The sequence below is a fragment of the Carassius carassius genome, chromosome 27 (genome assembly GCF_963082965.1).
Source record: "Carassius carassius chromosome 27, fCarCar2.1, whole genome shotgun sequence".
Taxonomy (NCBI): domain Eukaryota; kingdom Metazoa; phylum Chordata; class Actinopteri; order Cypriniformes; family Cyprinidae; genus Carassius; species Carassius carassius.
The window spans coordinates 19,967,454-19,990,319 of NC_081781.1; the positions used below are offsets into that span (position 1 = coordinate 19,967,454).

Here is a 22,866-nt window from a genome sequence, read left to right on the forward strand (position 1 = left end):
TATCTTCTAGTTTTCACAGGGGGAAAATTACTAATTGAACCTATATTGGTGCAATATTATCACACTATAAGAGCTAGAATTTCAATGTGGGATTATTAACACTTCTTTGAGAAAAATAAAATAAATTACAGACAAAACAATTCAACCTCATTTTGGCCAATGGAATTTACAATGAAAGCACTCTTGACTCAGGTCCTTGTGAAAACATTCCCACATGACAGTTTTTGACTTCCTTATACATGCAGTCAAAACAGTCAGTGCTCAGGATAAGTAATTTACTCAAAGAGAAAGTAGTTACTAACCTAGGTAGTAAATCGCTTTCATTCCTGCAAAATGAGGGTATCTGAAAACTCTAAGAACGAAAATATGCATTTGACCTCTGACCCACAAATTTTCAGTGATATTTATTGATAACAACACATTTGCAGTTATGATTGACACAGGGGTTAGTAATATGTTAAAAATGATCATAAAACTGCTCTTGAAACAAGTTTCTGTGGAACAAAGCAGGCCTAATGTAGAAATTTCCCTTTGAAGCGTGTGAGAGTGAATTTAAATATGTTGTGTTGAATGAAATGTGCTTATTTATCTGGCAAAGTTCCAGTTCAGTGATTCAATTCACATACTGAATCTAATTTAGATTGTGTGGTAAGATAATTCAACCTCTAAAACAGCATTTCAACTTTTCTCTTTCAAATCTAGTAGGCCTATGATTGTAGGTAGAAAAATGTACACTCAGTAAAATAGTTTGTCCTTCACTGGTAGATACAACCGTTGTACTGAACTTTGTCCTGCCACCTAGTGGTATGGATGCAATACTGCGTAAAAGCAAAAGTTATTAATGCCATTCTAGACACATCCTGTCCTTGCACATTTTTTTCCCCTTTAACCTATAATGTGGGATACGAAGCATGACATTGGGTCATGTGATCTCAATAAGCATGAACCACCCTTGTGTAGAGTAAAACAGCTTTTTTTACTGCACCCGTTCAAATATAAGACATTGCTAAGGCAATGAGGCAGAGCAACATTTTGGGATGTGTTTATTGGTAACAGTATTACATGGTGGGATACATAAATCAAGAGAAAAAAAAATGCTCTAAAAATCCACTGTAGAATATCATTATCATCAAGATAAAAATAACGTGTCATTTTAAATTACCAAACCATTAGCTGAGGTAAAGGCAAAATAGAAACATACTGAAATTGGACTCCCATTCACCTTGATTTTCACCTTCATAATCTTAATCCTCAAAATGTCGATCTTGACGGTCCAATACGGCTTTTATTTGAAATTAAAATGGGACTCTGGCCATAAAATAGGAGGAAGTTGTCGTCACAGTAATGGAATGCTCTGGGCTTTTCAGATGCAATGAAAACAGATGTAATTCATGCTGATTTTCTCTGATTGGAGGTTGGATTACAGACAGATATTCTGGTGTGTTTTAATGCGATCAGATGGCCCAAAAGTCAACATGAAATGGCCTTCGCAACCCATTTTAGTCTTAATGTGACATATTCAACTGGATACATCAGGGCAGGACTTCACATTGGGAGTGAATTGTGAAAAGTGGGCGTTACATATCAGATTGGAGCTAGATTTCTCACATTTCAGGTTATGTTAATCAAAATGGAAGTTTCTTTGGACTAGAAAGGTGTATTAAAAAGGAAACCGGTCCCATTTTGATATCATATTGACTGTGTGTCTGCATGAATATGTATGTGTATGTGATCATGTAGATGCGTAATTGTGATCGCTGCATTAACACACACACACACACACACACACACACACACACACACACACACACACACACACACACACACACACACACACACACACACGTTGAGAAGCTCTGGTCTTCCTCCATCACAGTTACCACCTTCATCATCTTGACAACAAACCAAAAGAGATCACACAAATTTGACACCAACTATTTACCAATGGACCCTCTCAGCCATTAAAAAACATAATAACAGTCTCTCGGGTTTGTTTCAGGCCACTTAAAAACACACATCCTGCTGAAATCAAAAGACTGACGACAAGCTTTGACTGCGCTGGGAGTTTGGGGACACATGTTAATATTGCTTGGGTTTCATGAGATGTTTGCATCACTAAGGCCAGCCTATTTTATGGCACGGAAGTCCACAGGATGGAATGAACACTGTTATAACTGGAACCTTTATTATTATCATCATTATTATTTGTCATCATCATCGTCATTGTCGTCATTATTATTATGAATAATAATAATAATTATTATTATTTACAAAATGAGTTTGGCAAACCAGCGATCAGATTTTAAAGCCATGTTTACCCCTAAAACACATCTAAAGTTGATTTCGAGGGACCACTTGACTTATAAAATAAAAATCCCATCTCAACGTCATGTTGTTGTTGTTTTTTTCTCATTAGTATTGTACAAAAGCTATAGAGAAGGAACTGTTTGATCACATGTTTCTGCAACGTTCGTACCCTCGAGTCCTCCAGTCAGATTCAGCTGCTCCGAAATCTTAAGATTTGGCAAAAGTCGCTCCTCGTGTCAGTTCTCCATGTGTCCACGGAGAGAGAAAGTGTTGTTTTTTTAGCTCTGCATAGCTTTCTAGCAGCAGAATCTCAAATACGTGGGAGAGGAAAAACCAAACGAACCCAAATGGATGAATCGCATGAGTCACAGATTGATCTGGCAGTCTGATGGTGCTCGGTCGGATGCGTGATCGGGGGTCCGACAGTTTCCTGTAATGTGGTCTCTATAGAGAGTCAGAAACTGGAAGTAGGAAGAAGAGAATGAATGAAGCTGCAGAGCTGGGCTCATAAGGCTTGATATCACTCACAATGCCCCGCTGTCATGTGCAGAAAACACAGTGAGAAAGAAACAAAATGGTATGGAGAGAGTCTGTCTTTCTCGTTTCTTGAGGAGGGGAGTAACAGAGGAAGTTGTGAGGGCGACGGGACTGACTCTTGAGGGATGGCTGCTTGGAGAAGTGGACCATTGAGGCTGGAGTGACCGCATTCATACAATCACACAGGCACACAATCTCACTACGCATACACATGGATGAATGCACACTCACTCACACACTCACACACACACACACACACCCACACACACAGGGCAGGAAAATTGATCTCCAGTATTTTGGTCTCCTGCTCCCCCCAGCGCTGATCACATCTGTGCAGAGTTCCCATGATCCTTCACTTCTTCCCCTTGTTGATCTGGGCATAAAGAGGGTCTTTCCCCTGAACACAAACAGAGAGAGGTTATTTAGATATTTCGAAATAACAAAACTTTATGTCTGTTTCAGATGGAAGGTTTGACCTGTTTGCTCCTCCGTGTAGAAGCTAGTTGTATTTATTCGTAATTGTAGTAGTAATTTGTAAATGTTGTCATAATTATTTATTGCTAATAGTCAATTAAATTAAAATTGTTGCCAGTGACCGTTTTTTGAGGGCTTTTTCAAAATTGTACATTTTATTATTCACAGATCCATATTTTAATGGGTTCTGGCATCTGAAACACAAATAACAATAAACTGGATACTTATCATATTTGAAAACTTATATATGGATTTTATATAGATTTTTTTGAACATATATATATATATATATATATATATATTATATATATATAAGTAAACCAGATCACAATTGAAAATTTCAGTCACTATTATACACCAGCTGGACACAAAAAGCATAGGTCTATTTTTGTGCATTTTGACTATGTATATATATATATATATATATATATTCCAACTACATATTTAGCAGTAATCTTTAATTATATTAATTGTTATTTATTACATTTATTTAACCTTTTGCAGGGGTTTTTATTATTATTCTTTTATTGTTCATAGGTCATTTGTTAAAAAGCTATTATATTTTATGTAAACATATCCTATATATTTATAAACTGGATACTTATCAGAGGGTTTAATACATACATATATATTTGAAAATGTGATTTGTACTGGTCACAGTGTCACCTAAAAAGCAGATCTGTCTCACATGCGAGGGAGGAAAAATAATATTTGGGCCACATAGATGTGATTTGTCAAATATGCCATTCCTCCTAATCAGCAGCAGGTGGCAACAGAGGCCTTTCTGAGCAATACTACTGTTCGCATTCACAAACTTGCTCCATTAAACCAAAGGCTACATCCTAAACCTCTTCCCCTATCTCAAATATTTGTAATCTTATATTCAATAATAGCAGACTAGCTGCATCAGAACTACCCACTTCATGGGCCTGAAATCTTGTCAATCCTCTTTTCGTTAAAAAAACAACAACAAAAATAACCCTCTAAACAATCTGAGCAGCAAGAAGCAGAGGAAGTCGTAGATAAGGTACCATAGAGCTGCCAGTCAGTGTGTGTGTCCAGCCTGCGGCCTGAAGAACCCTACAGTCTAAAATCAGAAGCTGTGAATCAGAATGCATTGCAATTATCACTCACTTACAGACCTTTCTGCTCACCGCGGGCGCTCGAACGGACACACGGAGCGAGAGATGACAGGATAAGTGTTTTAGAGAGCAGGAATGAGATTGAGAGAAACAGTCAGAGGATAAAATGAATGGACCGGAGGAAAAAAAGAGGAAAGTGAAAAGGAGTGGTGGGAGGAGGTATAAAGAGGGGACGGAAGAAATGGATGACTAAGCAGGTGAGAGGTAGAGAAAGGGAAATAGATTAGTCAACCCTGCTGAGTGAAAGTGGTAGAGGAAATGAAAGAAATTGAAGAGAGGCTATTGCCATGTCCACTTTTTATAAGCAATGCCTCTGTAAGGTAAGTTATCTCACTCGGCGGCCATTTTGGTTACGTCTCACCCTGTTGAAAAAAACAGCATATGCTGGTTAGGTATGTTTTGAAGCAGGGAAGCTCAATTGTGCTGGTTTAAGCTGGTCCTTTGCTGGTTTATGATGGTCCTTTGCTGGTTTATGCTGGTCCTTAGTTGGTCATGTGTTGGTCTTAAACTGGTCCGACCAGCTAAGGACCAGCAAAAACAAGCAAAGGACCAGCTCAAACCAGCATCCCAGCTTCAAAACACACCTAACCAGCATATGCTTTTTTTTCAACAGGCAGGCAGCTATTTCCAGTCATGCCAGCATAACTGCTATCTCTAAACACATAGGCTACATATCTAAACCAAATTTTTAAATGGCAGCATATACATCTCCCATATTGCATATCCCCCTCATAAAGTCATAAGTTGAACTTTTTCAATTTACTTCCAGTTTGTCTATTTCAGCTACAGCACAACAAAGTTTGATGGACAACTAATTGCAGTTGTCAAATCCCTCCACATACCTGCACAGTTCAAAGCACGCTTGTTTTCTGACATAATGTCATTAATAATCGCTGTAATAGGGTTCACTTTTAATTATTATTTTTTTCCATAGATGTATGTGCGTGAGAGCACGAGAGTTTTATTCATTGACATTTTACTTATTTTTTTAAAGGTATAATTATTAAAAACACTATCTTTGTAGAAAAATGCAATTTCAACTGGTCTACTGTATATTTTAAGCCATTATTTTCAGGTTGTTTGTTGTTTTAGTAGGATCTGGCAACACTGCTATTGGCTCATATGCCAACAGAAGGTCACTGTCAGTGAGCATGCATATGTTCCTGAACACCAGCATACAGACAGCATAGACCATGGCAACAACATCCTCAGTCAACCTGTATTACAATCCTACAGTGGCAATGACGGCCAACCGCACAGTATACATACAGCCATACTGCTTCAAGCACAGTAAACACACTATTCTTATGGACAACTGAGACATCATCTTAACAGGACCATACGCAGGACAAATCAAAACTATTTATTATATGGAAGTCTGAAAACATACCGACTATGTTTACATACACATCATAGATTTCTGTTCTGAAAAAGACATTTATATCTTTTACAACTATTGGAATATTCCTATATACATGTGATCAATGTATTCCAAACTCTTTTTCTTTTCTGGGAATAATAGAGAAGCTCTTGCCAATTATTATGCTGCATTTGAGAATTTTTGGACAATAATTAAATCAACTCATTAGTTCTAATTCATGCCTTTTCAGTGGCACAATGATTTGCAAAATGTTGGGAATGAGACTCTTGTAATGTAAGCCATGATATTTATTTTATTGTTTGTAAAATGTTAGTCAAAAAAAAAAAAAAAAAAAAAAAACACAGGCAAGCAGCCAGACATAAATTAATATTCAGTTGAGGTGGATATTCTAAATCTAAATGATGATTTATATAGGAATATGCCAGCTGCCTTATTCAGATTATTAAAGCCAGAATATTGGCTTAATGTTGTTATAGCACTCAGGTAAATGCATTTTTTAACACAACTGGATTATGAATAACATGAGAATATTCTTGTGCATGTAAATTCAAATATACAGTAAATGTTCAGTTATGGTGGACATTCTGAATAAGGTGTTTGCATGACCTACAAATTCTGATTAAGGAATATGCCAGCTATTTTATTCAGATTACTTTAAACCTGAATACTGGCTTTATATTGTTAACAATCAGGTTAATAAGTTTAATTGACGCTTGCACAACCGGAATATGATTAGCATCAGCAACGTCTGTTACTTTCTACATGTTTTGGTTGTAAAAAAATTAATAAAAAAGTGCACTCACAAAGTCACAACGACAGGTTCCCCTGAGAAAACTTCTGTAAGATCTCCTAAATCACCTCCAAATTGATAAGTTGCTAAAATGTTACCCCATACACAAACCTACGAAGCTGTTTTTCTTTATTCTAGTAACGTACAGCCACATCTGCCGTACAGTCTGTGTGTCTATAGGGCTGTATGTAGGTGTGTTAATATTTCAGTGGGGATCAGAGCTTCATTCATCATTAGGCAGGTACAGATGAGGCTGCTCCATCAGTCAGAGAAACAAGCCTCTGGCTCCCAGAGCCCTTCATTAATGATTTATCCTGATGAGCTCATGTCTCCTCCAGACAGGTACCATAGAGCCATCACTTTCTTTCCCTCAACCGCGCAGAGGCCTTTTTGATTTTGGATGTCCAAATCTAAAAAGAAATCATGGTGCCACTTTGTTTCATTCTATGGTATCCTTAAAAAGTACATAGACACTGCACTGTAAAAATACACTGTTTTTTAAAAAGCTTGGGGTAATTAAGTAATTAATCAATAAATAATATTTATACTTTTATTCAGCAAGAATGCATTCAATAATAAAAATAAATAAAAACTGACAGTAAAGACATCTATAATGGTACAAAATATTTCTGCTTCAAATAAATGCGTTTTTTTTTTTTATTATTATTCATCAAATAATCCTGATTCTTAAGCAGCACAGCTGTTTCTAATATTGATAATAATAATAAATGTGTCCTGAGTAGCAAATCAATATTGTAGAATGAGTTCGGAAGGATCTTGTGACACTGAAGGAATAAATGACACTTTAAAATATATATTTAAAAATAAAACAGGTAAAATATTTCATAATATTACTGTTTTGTATCATTATCAAATAAATGCAGCTTTGGTGAAAATAAGAGACTTTTTAAATTATTACTATTATTTTTATTTTACATTTCCATACACTTTAGAGAGAACACATCTTATTTTATTTTAGTATTCTTGTCTTTTATTTGAATATCTTTTTTTAATGCAAGTTGCTTATGTTATCATCATTGGACTATCATTTGTAGTTTAATTTAATGAATGTATTATGTTGCATTTCCCAGTAAAGTCATCGGCCAACTGGCTTAGTGGTAATTTAGGCTTGTATAACCTGTAGACAGACGAACACAAATAGAAAAGGGTGTGTGATTTTTGCAGTGACAGACGTCAGAGATAAAAAAAAGACCCTATTTGTAGCAGTTTGCAGATCAGTTCATTATGTTGTGTGCTTTGTTGTGATGAGTGACAATATGAAAAACATTCATGACCTCATTTTGTATATCAGAAAATGACACGCCACAGATACTTAGATGAAGAGCATTCATGCTGTTCATGGGTATATCATGCTACACTCCTGTGTAAAAAATCAGTTCAAAAGCACTGATACTCACACACATCAGGAGGCTTTATGGGATTAAAGGGACACACGCACACACTCACTCATTCTCTGTCATAAACAAAACAAAATTACACCATAAAGCATATAAACCATATTCCCATGAGATGCATACCAGCATAAGAGTGATTGCAGCAGCAGGCAGGGACGGCAAGATGAGATACGGAGAGAGAGAGAGAGAGAGAGAGAGAGAGAGAGAGAGAGAGAGAGAGAGAGCAGAGAATAAGGTCATGTTCACACAGTAGCACAATATAGTTGTCAGTTTAGTTTGGAGTATTAAATACAGTTATGCTGATAAGATAATTTGACAGAAAAAATGATTATTTTTAGGGCTGTCAATGTTACCATTTTAATTTAATGCCAATTTTCGTTTTGTTCTGATTTCTAAAGTACAGAAGAGGGTTGGGGCCAAGCAATAAAAAATTATAATAATAAATTCTCGTTAATAAACATTTTAAATTATATGAAAAATTTTGAAATACAATTTTGAGAAAAAAAAAAACATTACATTTTGACAAAATAGCGGTTTCGAGAATTATAAAAATAAAATAAATGTTGAGGATAAATGTATTAAATTACGAATAAAAGTTGTTTCAAGAAAAACTAACACTATTTTGAGAAAATTAAACTAAATGTAAAGATTTATTCTCAAAATTTTATTTCACCATTGTTGTCTTGAAATTTAACAAGTTTAATCTCACATTATAATGGCTTTAATCTCGAGATGCTTTTATTTATTTATTTTCTAAATATTGCCTGGCCCTTATCCTCTTCCGTATGTAACAGAAACAAAAACAGACATTTCCATGGTCAAAAATCTTTTTTTTTCTACTGACAGTTATATTTTTTCAAATTTAAGAAAAATTAAATAAAATAAATAAATAAAAAATATAATATATTTGAGTATATTATTATTTTTTTAAGTTGTCTTATCCTCTTGATTGTAACAATGCTAAAGTCTTTTTAAAATGCATTTGATGCATTCATGTTTAACAAAATTATTCATTTATTTAAAAAAATAAAACACTACAAAAAGGCACTATTATCCGTAACAATTTTTGTGATTATTAGTGATTACTGTTCACATGAAATAAACTATATAGATAATATTTTAATCATTTGATTTGACTTTATAAAAGACTGTTATTAATTATTTGGAAATATTTTTAATATCGTTTGTGTTACTTCCCTTTATATGCATCATCATTCTCATAAAATGGTAGAATTCATAAAAAAAAGAATAAAAATAAACAAAACTAAAAAACACTAAAGACACAATACAAAGTCCTAATGTTTACTCTCGTTGCACTATGGTTATCATATCATTACATGCATTAATCAAGATCTCTCAGGTAACAGAGTATTGATTTCAGATCTATGATTATATTAACAGGACATATCAGGAGTCACACCTGTTAGTGCACTGACTGTGTGAATGCAGCCTAAGAGAGTTAGAGAGCAGAACAAGTACAGATGTATAAGATAAAAGAGAGAAAGAAGAAAGAAAGAGCACCACGACACACGACCACAATGTGTGGGTCTATGTAATGGTGGTGAGGACGGGTGAAGGCGTGCTGATGTGACGTCATGGTGGTTGGAGCAGGCTGACACGCAGAAGAGAAGAAAAAAGAGGACAGATACCTACCCTGACCTGCCGCTATCTAGCTACCGACCTGAGGACTGTCCGTCTCTGAGCTCTCAGGTTCTGCTTGAGGCTCACTCGCACCCGGAGACTGCTGGGAGTCCCCAGCCTGGACAAAGAAAGAGAGCGGAGAAGAATGGGGCGGGAAAGGAAAAAGAAATAGAGAGAGGAAAAGAAGAAAAGGACAAGAAAATAAACGGCAGGAAAAGGAAATCCAATAGTTTACAAGCTTTTTCCTGCAACGGTAAGAATACAGAAGCATAGGCAATGCTGTAAATACACAAAAAAGAGAAAGCATCCATCCATCTATTCATTCATACATTTATTAATCTACCTTCGTCCACCCACACTCTGATGTATTCATAAGCTCCCGCAAACACACCGTCATTACCGGAGCTGTGAAAACCCCTCGGTTAGAAAAGGCTCCTGTATTGTGCTCCTGCATGAAAGGCTTTGGACTAAAGCATTTTGGATTTTTATGAATATTCCCTCAGGAGCTGCACTCGTAACACCTCATCACAGTCTGTGTGGGTGTGCAGTGACTGACTGAGTGAGTGAGTGTGGAGCCCAATGCCATTACAATTAAAGTGGGGAGACACACACACACACACACACACACACACACACACACACAAGGGACTAATTCATCACTACTGAACATTTTGGTCAGTTTAAAACACAAATCTAACATATAGTTTTTAAAGACCAAGAATACTAACCATATAACCACTTTTATGTGATTTTGAATGCTTTTTGAACCTTAAAATCTGTAGCCCGTATTCATTGTACTGAAAAGATTAACTGAACTGTTTTCCCTTTGCATTCTAGAGAAGAAAGTAAGTTGTTCAAAGTTGAAACAACATGAGAGTGACTTAATCATGTCAGATTTTTTTTTTCTCTTATGCATTTCGTCTAAAAACTAGTGAATAATATATATTTAAGTGCTACATTCTTTATGATGTGATAATTCATATGATGAAATATAAATATTAAAAGCACTAGGTAAGAATCAGGTTCACTTTTAATACTTCAGTTTTCAGCAGGTTATGTAATATGTATTTATATTTGAACAATATTAATCAAGTAAGTCTGCAATCTCTATGATCTTTGAGAAGTATCTCTGTGATTAATAAGGTCGTAATGATTGTCTTGAGTTATGCAAGTTCATTTAACACCTTCATGGGCCAACAGTGGCTCAGACAGGATAGAGAATCCAGCCTCTCATTTTTATGGTGATACATCAGAAGGCATTTTATGCTCTTTTTTTGTGCTGTACTCTCAAAAAAGCCAGTGATGTTGAAAGAAACTAATCTTAAACCTCAAGTTTTTTATTCTGACAGTATGGTGTGTAATAATAAAGCATATGTGGGATCAGAAATGTGTATATTGGGGATTTTGGAAATTGGAATTTTGATACCCACAACAATACTTTAAAAATAGTGATCTAAAATATTAATTTTGCCATAAACAGTACATGCATATAAATCCTAATTTAAATTTTTGAAAATTCATGTACATACAGTAGTCTATGTCAAGTACTCAAGTTAAAATGGATGTTGAAACCTTTAAAACTACATTTCCCACAATCCCATTCAATGGCACTTACAGCATCCTCCTCTCCGCTCCGACTAGGGCTGCCCTCGACCTCACCAAAAGAGTCATCGGTTGGCGGGTCACTGGCGTGGGATGAGGACTTTGATGGAGAACTCTGCCGGGGGGCCGGGGTGGGTGCTGTACAGAAGCAGAATTATGGTTAGCACTGGGCCAAACAGAGTCAATCTTACACTTGTTTATTGCAGTATCTGATTTAGGCTTCTGCTATGTTATCGGGTGACGCTAAGAATGTACAAACAAATGGGAAATATCTGTTACTGTCTTATAGGAAGTGCACTGATATTTTCACACTTACATTAAAGACGAGGCTCGATTTTGATCAATTATACATGAAAACAATGTTCCTTGTTCCTGGGCTCATGCAACCTTAAACTGCTTCAGGAAACCATTTGCTGTCAGCACAGCATTAAGTCAAGGAAACAGCTGTTGACAATGAGTCTTTTTCTGGGTCTCAAGGGCCCATGTTGAGGCAGGTTTATGGTTAAAAGCTGAAATACAATACTTTTAAAACTGATTTTAAGGTTTAGGTTTTAAAACACCAGCCATCAAACACATGCTGACTTTGTAAATGGAATGGGCATCACAGACTAAACGACTGTGGATTGCACACTTTCAAGTCATTTTAGGCTTTCAAGTCATTCTGAAGACAAGAAACTCAAGCAGAAACAAACACAAACATGAATAATATTCTCTGATTCAGTGGAGTCTGTTCGCAACATAAAATTTCTATGAGTAAAAGTTACTTTCTGTTGGTTTGGATTAGTTGATGTGATTAAAATCACAATAAAAATTTAAATAAGACAATTATTATTTTTTAAAGCAATACTGAATTGTTTCATATAAATGATTCATCCGTAAACAATCATATATCACTTCCCAGTGTACAAAATCCAGTCCTGCTCTACATGTTTGTCTCATTCAAGAAGCAGATTTTCTCAGATAAACATCACAATAGGGAAAAAAGGGCTGTCGCAACTTCCGTTTTATGCCAAATCTAAACCTCTTCAAATAAAAAAAATCACTTCTATCACCATTCAGTAGCTATTTTGTCACAAATCTGGAGCGAGCTTTACTCGCTGTACTCCTAGGGGAATATATTTTGGGTTTTTTGTACACTAGTCATGATCAGTGTAAACTTACGCATTTAAGCCCAAAACCTGTTAGAAAGTGTCTTGTGTGGACCGAAATCCCTTATTGACACCTAATAAATGAGTATGTCTGTCACTGAGCGACTGCTTGTATGCAAACGTGCGACGGTGTGGCGTTCCGTCGCAGCAATAATTAGCACCACAGGAGCGAGAGGATCCAAACAGGCCCAACACACAGCACAGGACTCCCTAGAGATCAGTGATAATTACACCGCTCGCCAGAAGCACAGCTGGGCCTGGGACTGACTCTCTCTTTCCCCCCGTAACTGTTCCCCACCGCAGTACTAATTGTCATTTTCACGCTGACTAAAGACAATGCCTTCTGGGCAACAGCATCAAAGCCCACCTTTCAACCTCTGAGTGAAAACGGATGTGTTGATGAAAGATGGGATGAGGTGCGAGTTTGAAGTTCTGTAGTGGGAAACGGATAAAGCCTGGCTAGCTGTGTCAGCACTCTTAAAGGCTTGCGATGCCAGAGGCGAAAGAAAGAAAGGCATGCGGTGGGATACTAAGTTCTTCTATGTGGGATTTGTTTTCTTTGTTGTTGTACTGTATTTAAGGTCTATGGAGCTTTAGGGTAATGTGATTCTGTTGGTCCTGAACAACATTTCGTAGATAAAACTACATTCCTAAACTGATCCCTGAGCCTAACTTGACCATTACCAACCTCTAAAATCATTTTATAAACATATATTCTGGTCATCTTGCAAAATCTAACGTGTGTATCTCTGACCTGAAAATTGCAGCTTTCTAAAGATAATTATGTTTCCAAACCTAGATATAATCATTTAAATGTTGGCTGTTATAAACTCTAGCTGATGAAAGAAATAAATGGAAGTCGCCAACCATTTCAGACATTATCTGATAGATTTATTCAAACATGTATTAAATAATTAAGACATCAGTGAAAGGTTAATAGAGGTTCCCATGGCCGCGGAGGCATTCCTGTAGCTAACAATGCTAAAAGACATATGTTTAAGGCATGCATGAAGTAACAAAATGTAACTGAATGCAGTGAAACACATTTTTGATAAACTACCAAATGCATATAAAATATAAAAATGTAAAATATAGTTAATGCACACACACACACACACACACACACACACACACACACACACACACACACACACACACACACACACACACACAGTATATATATAAGGTGTGTGTGTGTATACTGTATGCATATAGGTGATTTTTTTTAAATGTAATCAATATGGTAATGAAAACAAAAGGTATCATTAGAAGAAGTAGACACCCACAGACCACCATAAATACGCAGGGAAAAAAACATTGTTATCATACAGCCCTCATAATTATGTGTCAAGATCCTTTTATGACAAGGCAAAGAAGTCCAGGTTGTAAAATATCATGTGGTGCAGCTCTTCAAAATTATAATATTAATTTATTGATTGATTGAAAAATAATGATCATGCTAATATGTTCACTCATGTGTATTCAAGAAAAAATGACTTTTTAGTTGACGGTTAAACCACATGCAATTTTGAACTGACCAGAACTGACCTGAAACTTTTCCTGAAAATGGTTTAAAAGTTTCACAAAACCATATGAAACCAACATAAATATGAGGATTTTATTTCTTAAGAACTTCAAAATGTTTTAAAATCAGGTTATTTAAACTCCAAACCCCCATTTCTACATAAACAGCCACAACTTCTGCGTCAAAATCATAGAATGCATTCCATTTCATATGTCTGAAACATCCTACTCACGTGAGTTGGTGGAGGGCGTGGTGGAAGTGACGGGCGTGAGGTTCATCTGCGAGATGTCAAAGTCGTCGCAGTCATCCATATCCTGTGCCATTCCCACTTTGCTGAAGTAGCTGGTGAAAGCGTCTGTGGTGCAGGACAGGCTAGGCTGCTCACTCTTCCTGGCAGGCATGGTGGGCGGCTTTGCCATCTGGAAGTCCTTAAACATCTCCTTGCTCATCTTTGCCTGTCTCTGCAGCGTGCGTTCTCCGTGCTGTGGACTGGAGGCTGTGGAGGCTGAGGTTCCCGCCACGGCTCCACCCATGGCCGCCGCTGGCGTCTCACAGGACGAGGGCATTGCCATGGGAGCCAGTGTCTGAAACATGGCAGCAGGAAGCGGCCCTACTGTCTGGGCAGGCATGAAAGCGGCAGGCGAAAAGTGAGCCCCTGCCATCGCAGCCCACTGTTGCTGGGTGGCAGAGAAAAGGTTGGCTTGACCCCAGATCAGAGGCTGAGCGCCCGGTAAGACCTGAGCGACGGGGACTGGGGATTGGACGCCAAACGCTAATGGAGCCTGAGCGGCGAACTGTTGCTGCGCCCAAGCAGGCGGCACGGCTCCCATCGTCACGTAACCTAAAGGACAGAGACAGGGAAACTTTTAGGGTGTGTTAACACAACAACAATTGTACTAAAACTGAAAAAGTTTTGCTTTCATTAACATGGATCCACAAAAATGACTGGGCATAAAATGCTGTATTATGCATGCCAGGCCAGTAGTGGGCGATGTTACTTTGAAAAGAAGCACTAAGTCTGAGCACATACGCATTAACACTGACTTTGAAACCCATTTTAAAAAAAATTGTGTTTTCACGATTATGTGTCAATGTCTTTTTATGACCCTTTTTCGACAAGGCAAAGAAGTCCAGGTTTTAAAATGTCATGTGGTGCGACTCTTCAAAAACATAATATTTATAAGGGTGACAATACGGGTCATTTTTACAGGACGTACCCTTGCCAGGATTTCTGTATTGCCTTAAATATCTAGGTTTTGGATATTTGCACTTTATGACATTATTTCATGAGAGCTATTAGAGCAGACGGCTTCTTATGCTTTCAGATCGCTCTTGCGGTACTTTGGTTGTCATACAATGATCGCTGAGCAGCTCCAAGTAGAGCGAATGACGAAAAAACTAACAAACATGTGCATGTAATTGCATCACTTTGATCGCTCTCACCTTCTCATGTGCAACGATTGGTCGATTTTGTACAACACCTGCATGTTATTAGTCACTACTTTGGAAATTTTAGGCAATATAAAAATCATTGCCAGGACATGTCCTGTGTAAATGGCACATATGTCCACCATAATTTATTTATTGATCGATTGAAAATAATGATCCTGCTGATATGTTCACTTATGTGTATTCAAGATGTAAGGAAAATTACTTTTTTTTGATGATTAAACCAATTAAAAGCAATTTTAAAAAAACAGAAAAGCATTTGCTTTTATTCACATGGATCCACAAAAATGACTTAAACGCTGTATTATGCATGCCAGACCAGTAGTTGGTGATGTCTCTTTGTAAAAAAGCACTACGTCTAGGCACATATGCTTTCCTATAGACTGAATGCATAATGCACATGCACACGACTTAACAGTTTTTGCATTTTCGTAGTTTACGCAGAGACGATAATGGTAATGTTTTTGAAACCTGTTCATAAACACCCACTTTGAAACCCGTTTTCAAAAGTTAGCATTTTCAGGTTCTCAAAACGCCATGGTTGTTAAAATGAACAGCCATAAAAAGTTTTTCGTTTTTAGTTGAAAATGGCGTTACGTAAACACCCCCTTAGTTCACAAAGCTCCATCAAATGAGATTTTCCACCAAAATGCTCTGGAAATGATGTACACCCCATTAAAAGTTGTGCTATAACCTTTAGCATTCACTAAATGACTTTCAGGCTGCCGCCACAGATCTCTCGATGACTGGGGTAAGATGACCTAGATTTTCATAATGAAAAAGGTCTTTATGGCTCAGATGAACTATTGTAATTACTGCTCACAATAGGCCCGGGCTTAATGAATAGCAACGCCCTTTAAAAGAGGCCATTACGACAGTCTCACTCATTTCACATTGAGGCTTATTTCATTACACATCTTGCTCTTTCTTTGCAATGAGTAACGCTGATTCAAATAATAAAACCCCAAATCGTATCTTATCTCTATGACATGCCACACGTACTGCGGGAGCGTGTCCGGAATATTCCACTGTGTGGCAGAGAGGTGTAATATCAACTGCAGCTGGGCTTTTCAAACAATGGGACATTGTGATGTTCTTTTATTGTTAAATGATCCGGAAATGGTCACAGATTCTCTGTGTACTGTAGGTGTTGCCATTAGCAAGTTAAGAGAAGAATCTGCTCTATTTTCCAGAATACAATGCAAATCACAGTTTTTAGCATCTGAAACGTGCTGTTACTTATATTCTAAAGGGTTTTATACAATGCATTAACGTCAAACATGCAAAAAAAGGGCGAGACACATTTCCCAGACTATTTGAATAAATTTGTTTAGGCTTGCTGTTTATAATAAATGTTGTTTATATAATTGATGTTGCTTTTATACTTATATTTCTCATGCTCTGTTTGTTGAAAATACATGTGTATAGTGTGCGATGTTTGTAAATGTATGGTATTTCAAACAATTTCTGAAGTTAATAATACAATTTGACAGGTTTATTTACACTAAATATCATTTAATTAGAAAAATAATATTGAACTAAACATGACATTATTTTCTAAATAAATGTAATAAATAGTGCAACTCTCACGTTTTCATTATATGTTTGGACTATTTATGCTGTAGTTCTTTCCTCTGACTTTACCATCTCCTGTGTGGGTTTGTAGCTCTTTTTAGTTTCTATGATCATCGGTTCCTCTGATTGTTTCCCCAGGTGGGTTTTATTTCCTCATTAGCCCCTGTCTGTAGGCTATATACAGCCCTACAGTATGTATGTTTTTGAAGTATATGTGTTTTTTGTTCTCATGGATTCTGTTCCTGGTTTGGTTTCATTGAAACTGCTGCATTTAGGTCCATGTTTCCTCTTGCTTGTCTGGATCTCCTTGTTACAATAATAAAATTTTGAGCATGATTATTTCTGCACATGCAGTACATACAAGAAACAGCTATTTAGCATTTTCTTGCTACTCCACTAATAGTGCAGCTTGTTATCGTCACTAAAGTTAACAGCATTTTTACTTTTTTACTCTTCAATTGATGATGCTAACACCATGTCACTGAGCTGTGCACCTCATGTAGGGATGGGAACAGTTGACACAAGGTAACATGATGGATCTGATGGCTTCTGGTTGAAGGAGACAGACCAGCACTGGATCCACCCTGTCAACTGTGAAGTGTTCCCATGGAATTGCAGTAACGGTTTTTGGGTTTCTCAAGGACCAGAGTGTGGGATGCCTGGATAAGTACTATATGTGAATTTAAGAAATGCCATCATTCACTCAGGTAGCAATGGACCGTCTCATCATAGCAGCACATCCCCGTGATGGCCCTTGGCTGTCATTTTGAGCTATGGATCCACCATTTACAAATAGGATGGAAATATGGACTGCCAATCAGGATGCATGGACAGCAAATCCTGGAGCACATCTCTGGAATCCCGTGGATATGTGAGGATTGGACTACACTAAATGAATTCTTATTAATAAATACATTTCTAATAAAATAAAAACTTTTTTAAAAGTTTAAATTCATACCCTATTGTAAATATTGAATAGAAATAGTCACTATATAGTGATTATGTTCACATACAGCACAGCTTCTTATACAGTAGGTTTTTAAATAATATCATAATTAAGCAGTGTGCATTCGTTCAGATGATTTATGTTCCATTAGACATGCCATTTAACACACACGTTTCATCCAAAGTGACTTAAAATATACTGCCAGCAGGGCCAGACCTTCTAAAACACTCTGGGGGAAAACTCTGACTTGAAAAAATCCAGAATGATTCCACGAGGGTGAAGAATATGCTCATGCTATCATAACTGAACTGTGAGAATCCCATCAGGACAGGTGTGGTAGAGTCAAGCCTGGTGTTTATGAATTTACAACACAGAGGGGAGTTTGACTGAGGGAAGGAATTGAAGACAGATGGGACAGATGATACACTACTTGATTCCAAACAAATCAATGTTGTAGTGTTAACTGTTTCAGAGGAAGTCAATCTGGCTGGAACAGATGTCCCAGGAAGAGCAAAATCACTGCACAGGGGCTATTTGTTTTTTTAATAACTGGTTCAAATATCGTGACGTGAGTGTTCTTGTCGAATTTAAAGTGGTTGCACCTGATCAGATCAGAATTTTACCAGTAAGTGATTGTAAAAATGCTTTGGTAAAAACTTGTTAAGATTTAAATAAATGTCTTAGATTTAACTGAATCCAAATTTAGTGTAATGTAAAAAATATTGTAAAATGTACACTTTTTGAAAGTGAAAAGGATTTAGTGGCATTTTACGTTGATAAATTTAAATTTATTGCAGTATTTTATGTTTGTTAGCATGATGGTGTTTTGTATTTGTGTGCATATTGAAAAAATAAATAAAATAAATGAATTAAAAACATATACATATATATATATATATATATATATATTTTATATATTTATTATTTCAGTAAACTCACCATTATGTTCCAAACCTGTATAAACTTCTTTCTTCTGCAAATCACGTGTAAAAGAAGATATTTTGAAGCTGTTTTCGTTCATGTAATTAAAATCAGTGTCGCCTCAAACAACATTTGGCACCAATTCGGACAAAATCATTTAGACACAAAAAGGAAGTCATACAACTTTGAAAAGACATGGGGGTGAGTAAATAAGATAAATACAATTTCCCCTTACATAATGTACTGTATATAGATTAAAAAAGTTTAATTCAATTATGCTATATATATATATATATATATATATATATATATATATATATATATATATATATATATATAATTATTTTTTTTTATAAAAAGTTATGCTTAATAAATTGATAGAAGCATACATACTAATTTTATCATGTAGCCCTATCCAAACTGAACCAACACTGCACTGATGTTTGTAAAATACACAATCTGTATTGTACAAAGCAGAATAAAGTTAAAGGTGACTTAATATGTAATTTAATTCAAAAGTGAAATTGGTGATGAAAAACTAAACTCTGTCCATTTGTGGTGCAAAAAACCTTGACTAAGTGGACATAAGGGAAAATATAGCATAATAAAAATGTATGATATGACCCCAGAACAGATGTGAGTGTTAAAAAGACATCATGCACTTACAAATACACACACAAACACAGGTTGGGTAATGCTGTGTCCTCTACAAGGCATTTATCATGCAGATCAGTACAGCAGCCAGTAATGAGAGCATTCATATTCTACAGCAGGAGGACAGGACACCTTATTTACCCAGAACTAGACAGACACATTATTTCATTTGCATTCGCCCCGTTCCATGTCTCCTTTATTTGTTTTCTTGGTATTATTTTCTCCTGTACACAAACCCATTGTCTGAAAGAGAAATCTGTCCTACCTGAGGGCACAGAGGTGGGGTTGAAGGGGGTGAACAGTTCGGATGGAGTCTGGTGGGCCAGCGTGGGGTCCAGAGTATTAGCCGGAGATGCTGGGGTCTGTAGAAGAGGAAAACCATAGCAGTCTAAAGGGAAGCTTTAAAAGAAACTACATTTCCTCAATAACTTGCTTAACTGTAAAGTCAAAGTATGTTTGAAAGGGCTTAAAATTCTGTCATCATTTACTCAACCTCAAGTAGTTCCAACCCAGTATGAGTTTCTTTCTTCTGTTCAACACAAAAGAAGATATTTTGAATAATATGGGTAACCAAGCAGTTGATGGTGCCCACTGGCTTCCACAATATGGAAGAACATTTTTAAAATACTATCAAAGTAAATGGGGACCATCAACTGTTTGGTAACACACAGTCTTCAAAATATCTTCTTTTGTGCTCGGCAGAATAAAGATGTCCATACAGGCTTGGAATGATGGGAGAAGTTATGTTTCTGAAAATATTTTAGCATCTAGAGTCACTCACCGAGGGAGACGTGATATCAGGAGGGGTGGACATGTCTCCAAAAAGCTCTAACTGGTTGATATTCTGCAGATGAAAAAGAGGAACATTTAACAGCTTAAAATGAGATGTGCTTCCCCTCAGCACTCATTGCCATGTCAGTCTAACCTTTACCACAGAATAGTGGACCTACCTTGGGCAAACAGTGGTTTGAACAGACAGGTGACTTGAATAATAAATCATAGTGAGTTGTGAAATAAATGACAGCAGTTACATAAATGATAGTGGGTTGCTATAAAATGACGCAAAAACACAAAGGATGATAATGATGATTCCTGTACCTACCACAAACCATTTCAGGTGATTTTATTCACGTACAATCATAATCATTCAATATTTTATGTTATTTGTTGCTGCTTTCTTGGCCAGGAAGCTCTTGTAAAAGAGATTTTAATCTCAATGAGTTTTATTTTTACTTTTAACCTGGTTAAATAAAGAAATTAAATGAAATTTCATGCCTTTCCATACAAGACCATGGATTTGCATAAAATCACATGATGAGCTTATTTCTAGAAAGCTAATGAATTAATTTCCTTGGGATATATTCTGTATTCAGGGTTATTTCTGAACAGGGGCATATCAATCCCACCAGGATTTCACAGGACAATTTCAGATTTGTGTGGCCCAAAATGTCAGAATTTGCTGCACCCGCAAAGATTGTGGTAATATTTGCACATTATTTACAGTATTTTGCAGCAAAAAACTAAACTAATCATGATATATACTGATGTAACCAGTGGGCAGAGGATTCTTCTTGTTCTTAAAGGCGGTCATTTCAAACAAAATCAGGCCAAAACAAAGTCAGTTAGTAGTTTGTTCCTGTTGTTACGGTAACACTTTATAATAACTTTCATTAATAAATCATTAACAAACTAGCTAGCTAGAAACATGAGATAATATGCTTATTAATTTATTATCATTTATTTCTTATGTATCATTATTAAAAAAAATACCAGATCATTATTTAATGTAAATTGAAATGATTACAAATGTCATTCAAGTTTTGATTCAAATGATGCACTTAAAAAAAACAAAAAAAAAAACAATGGCCAGTAAACCTGTTTCTGAACATTTGTGGTTACTGTGTACTTGTTGAGTGTGCCTATCAGAAAACAGAAGAGAAATTTTGATGCTAGCGGGGAGCAGCTGAGCATTTTCTGAGCTGTTTAAAGTGACTGGCGCATGACAGAAAAGCTTTTCTACACTGCTTCTAAAAAGCATTTCGTACATCCATTCGCTTGAGGCCAGACCACAGGGATCTTTCCTAAAATGCAGCACTCTTTTTTCACACCCACATCTACAAAAGGGGTAAAGCACATTCTTTATGAAAGAATAATTGCGCTTTCTCCTTTGACGTTATGCTGGCATTTACAGTCTCGGCTTGTCTGTCTCTAATGATCTAAAAATTAAAAAACAGCACACGCAAGATCACGACTATGTGCGTGACCTTTCAAAGCACTGTAAAGTTGTGCGCACATGGTCACACGGGGAGAAGGGCAAGAGGACGTTTTACCGGTTTATTTATGAACCGCACGGTTACCATGAGAACACAATACCCGACCTATTCAACAGGGTCAGACTGGGGTCACCTCATAAGAGCTCTGTCATTTGACTATGAAAAAGAAAGGTCAGGTATGAGTAAGTAGACTACTTCCAGGAGACTAGCAGAAAAGGTACAAAGCATGAGATGAGGGATTTAGCAGGGCTATAAACTGTTCTTAGCGGGTAGTATGACATTTAATTTCCTGTACTGGGACTCTACTGGAGTCTAGAATGGGCCACAGTGCATTACGTATTACTTTATAGCTAGATTACAGCTAGAGGAGTTTTTTAGGACATGTATAATCAAAACAGCAGATCATGACTAGGCCGAGGGCGGGAGTGGAGAAACTTCAGCCAATCATTGTCCACCTTACCTGGGTGACCAGCAACAGGTCAGTGTCTAAATCCAAGAGATCGACTTGTTCTTTATGTTTGTTCTGCAATGATAACATGGTGTTAGATGAAAGATGAGACGGCACACAGAAAATACGTTGAAATGAGGTCTGTTTTGGGACGGTGAATGTGAGTAGATGGGATGGATGGTACTTTACCTGTGCAAGTGAGGTTATACCTCACTATTAATTCATGGTTTTTTGCATTTTACCAAATTATCTTTCAAGCGTGCAACAGGTTTGAGCCAAACGCAATGCAAAAACTAACTGTATTTATCTTTGCCAACTCGCATCCCACCCCATAGTCCCAAACTGTAATTGGTGCAAGGCGGAATGAAACTAAAAAATATTTTTAACCAGCTGCCAGCAGGCTTTAATGGGAAAATAATGTGCTCAAATGGGCGTCTCTTGAGATAACATGGGAAGAGCAAAAGACCATGAACAACAGCTGCTCCCGTCTTATTCTGTGGTGCCGAAAAAGCAACACAGGTGAGGATAGGATCTTATATGAAAGGAGAGGATGGGTAGACCATGAAATTGAAAAGAAAACCAAGACCCCTTTGTTCGAACTTGGTTTACTTGGTTAACCGGATAAAGTGGTTTCATGC

The 22,866-nt window shown here is 36.7% G+C and overlaps 1 pseudogene; it reads right to left on the minus strand.

Annotated features, from left to right (window-relative positions):
- Positions 1-1,026: 1,026 nt before the first annotated feature.
- The window catches only part of LOC132106973 (disabled homolog 1-like), a 181,469-nt pseudogene continuing 159,629 nt past the window's right edge, over positions 1,027-22,866 (minus strand).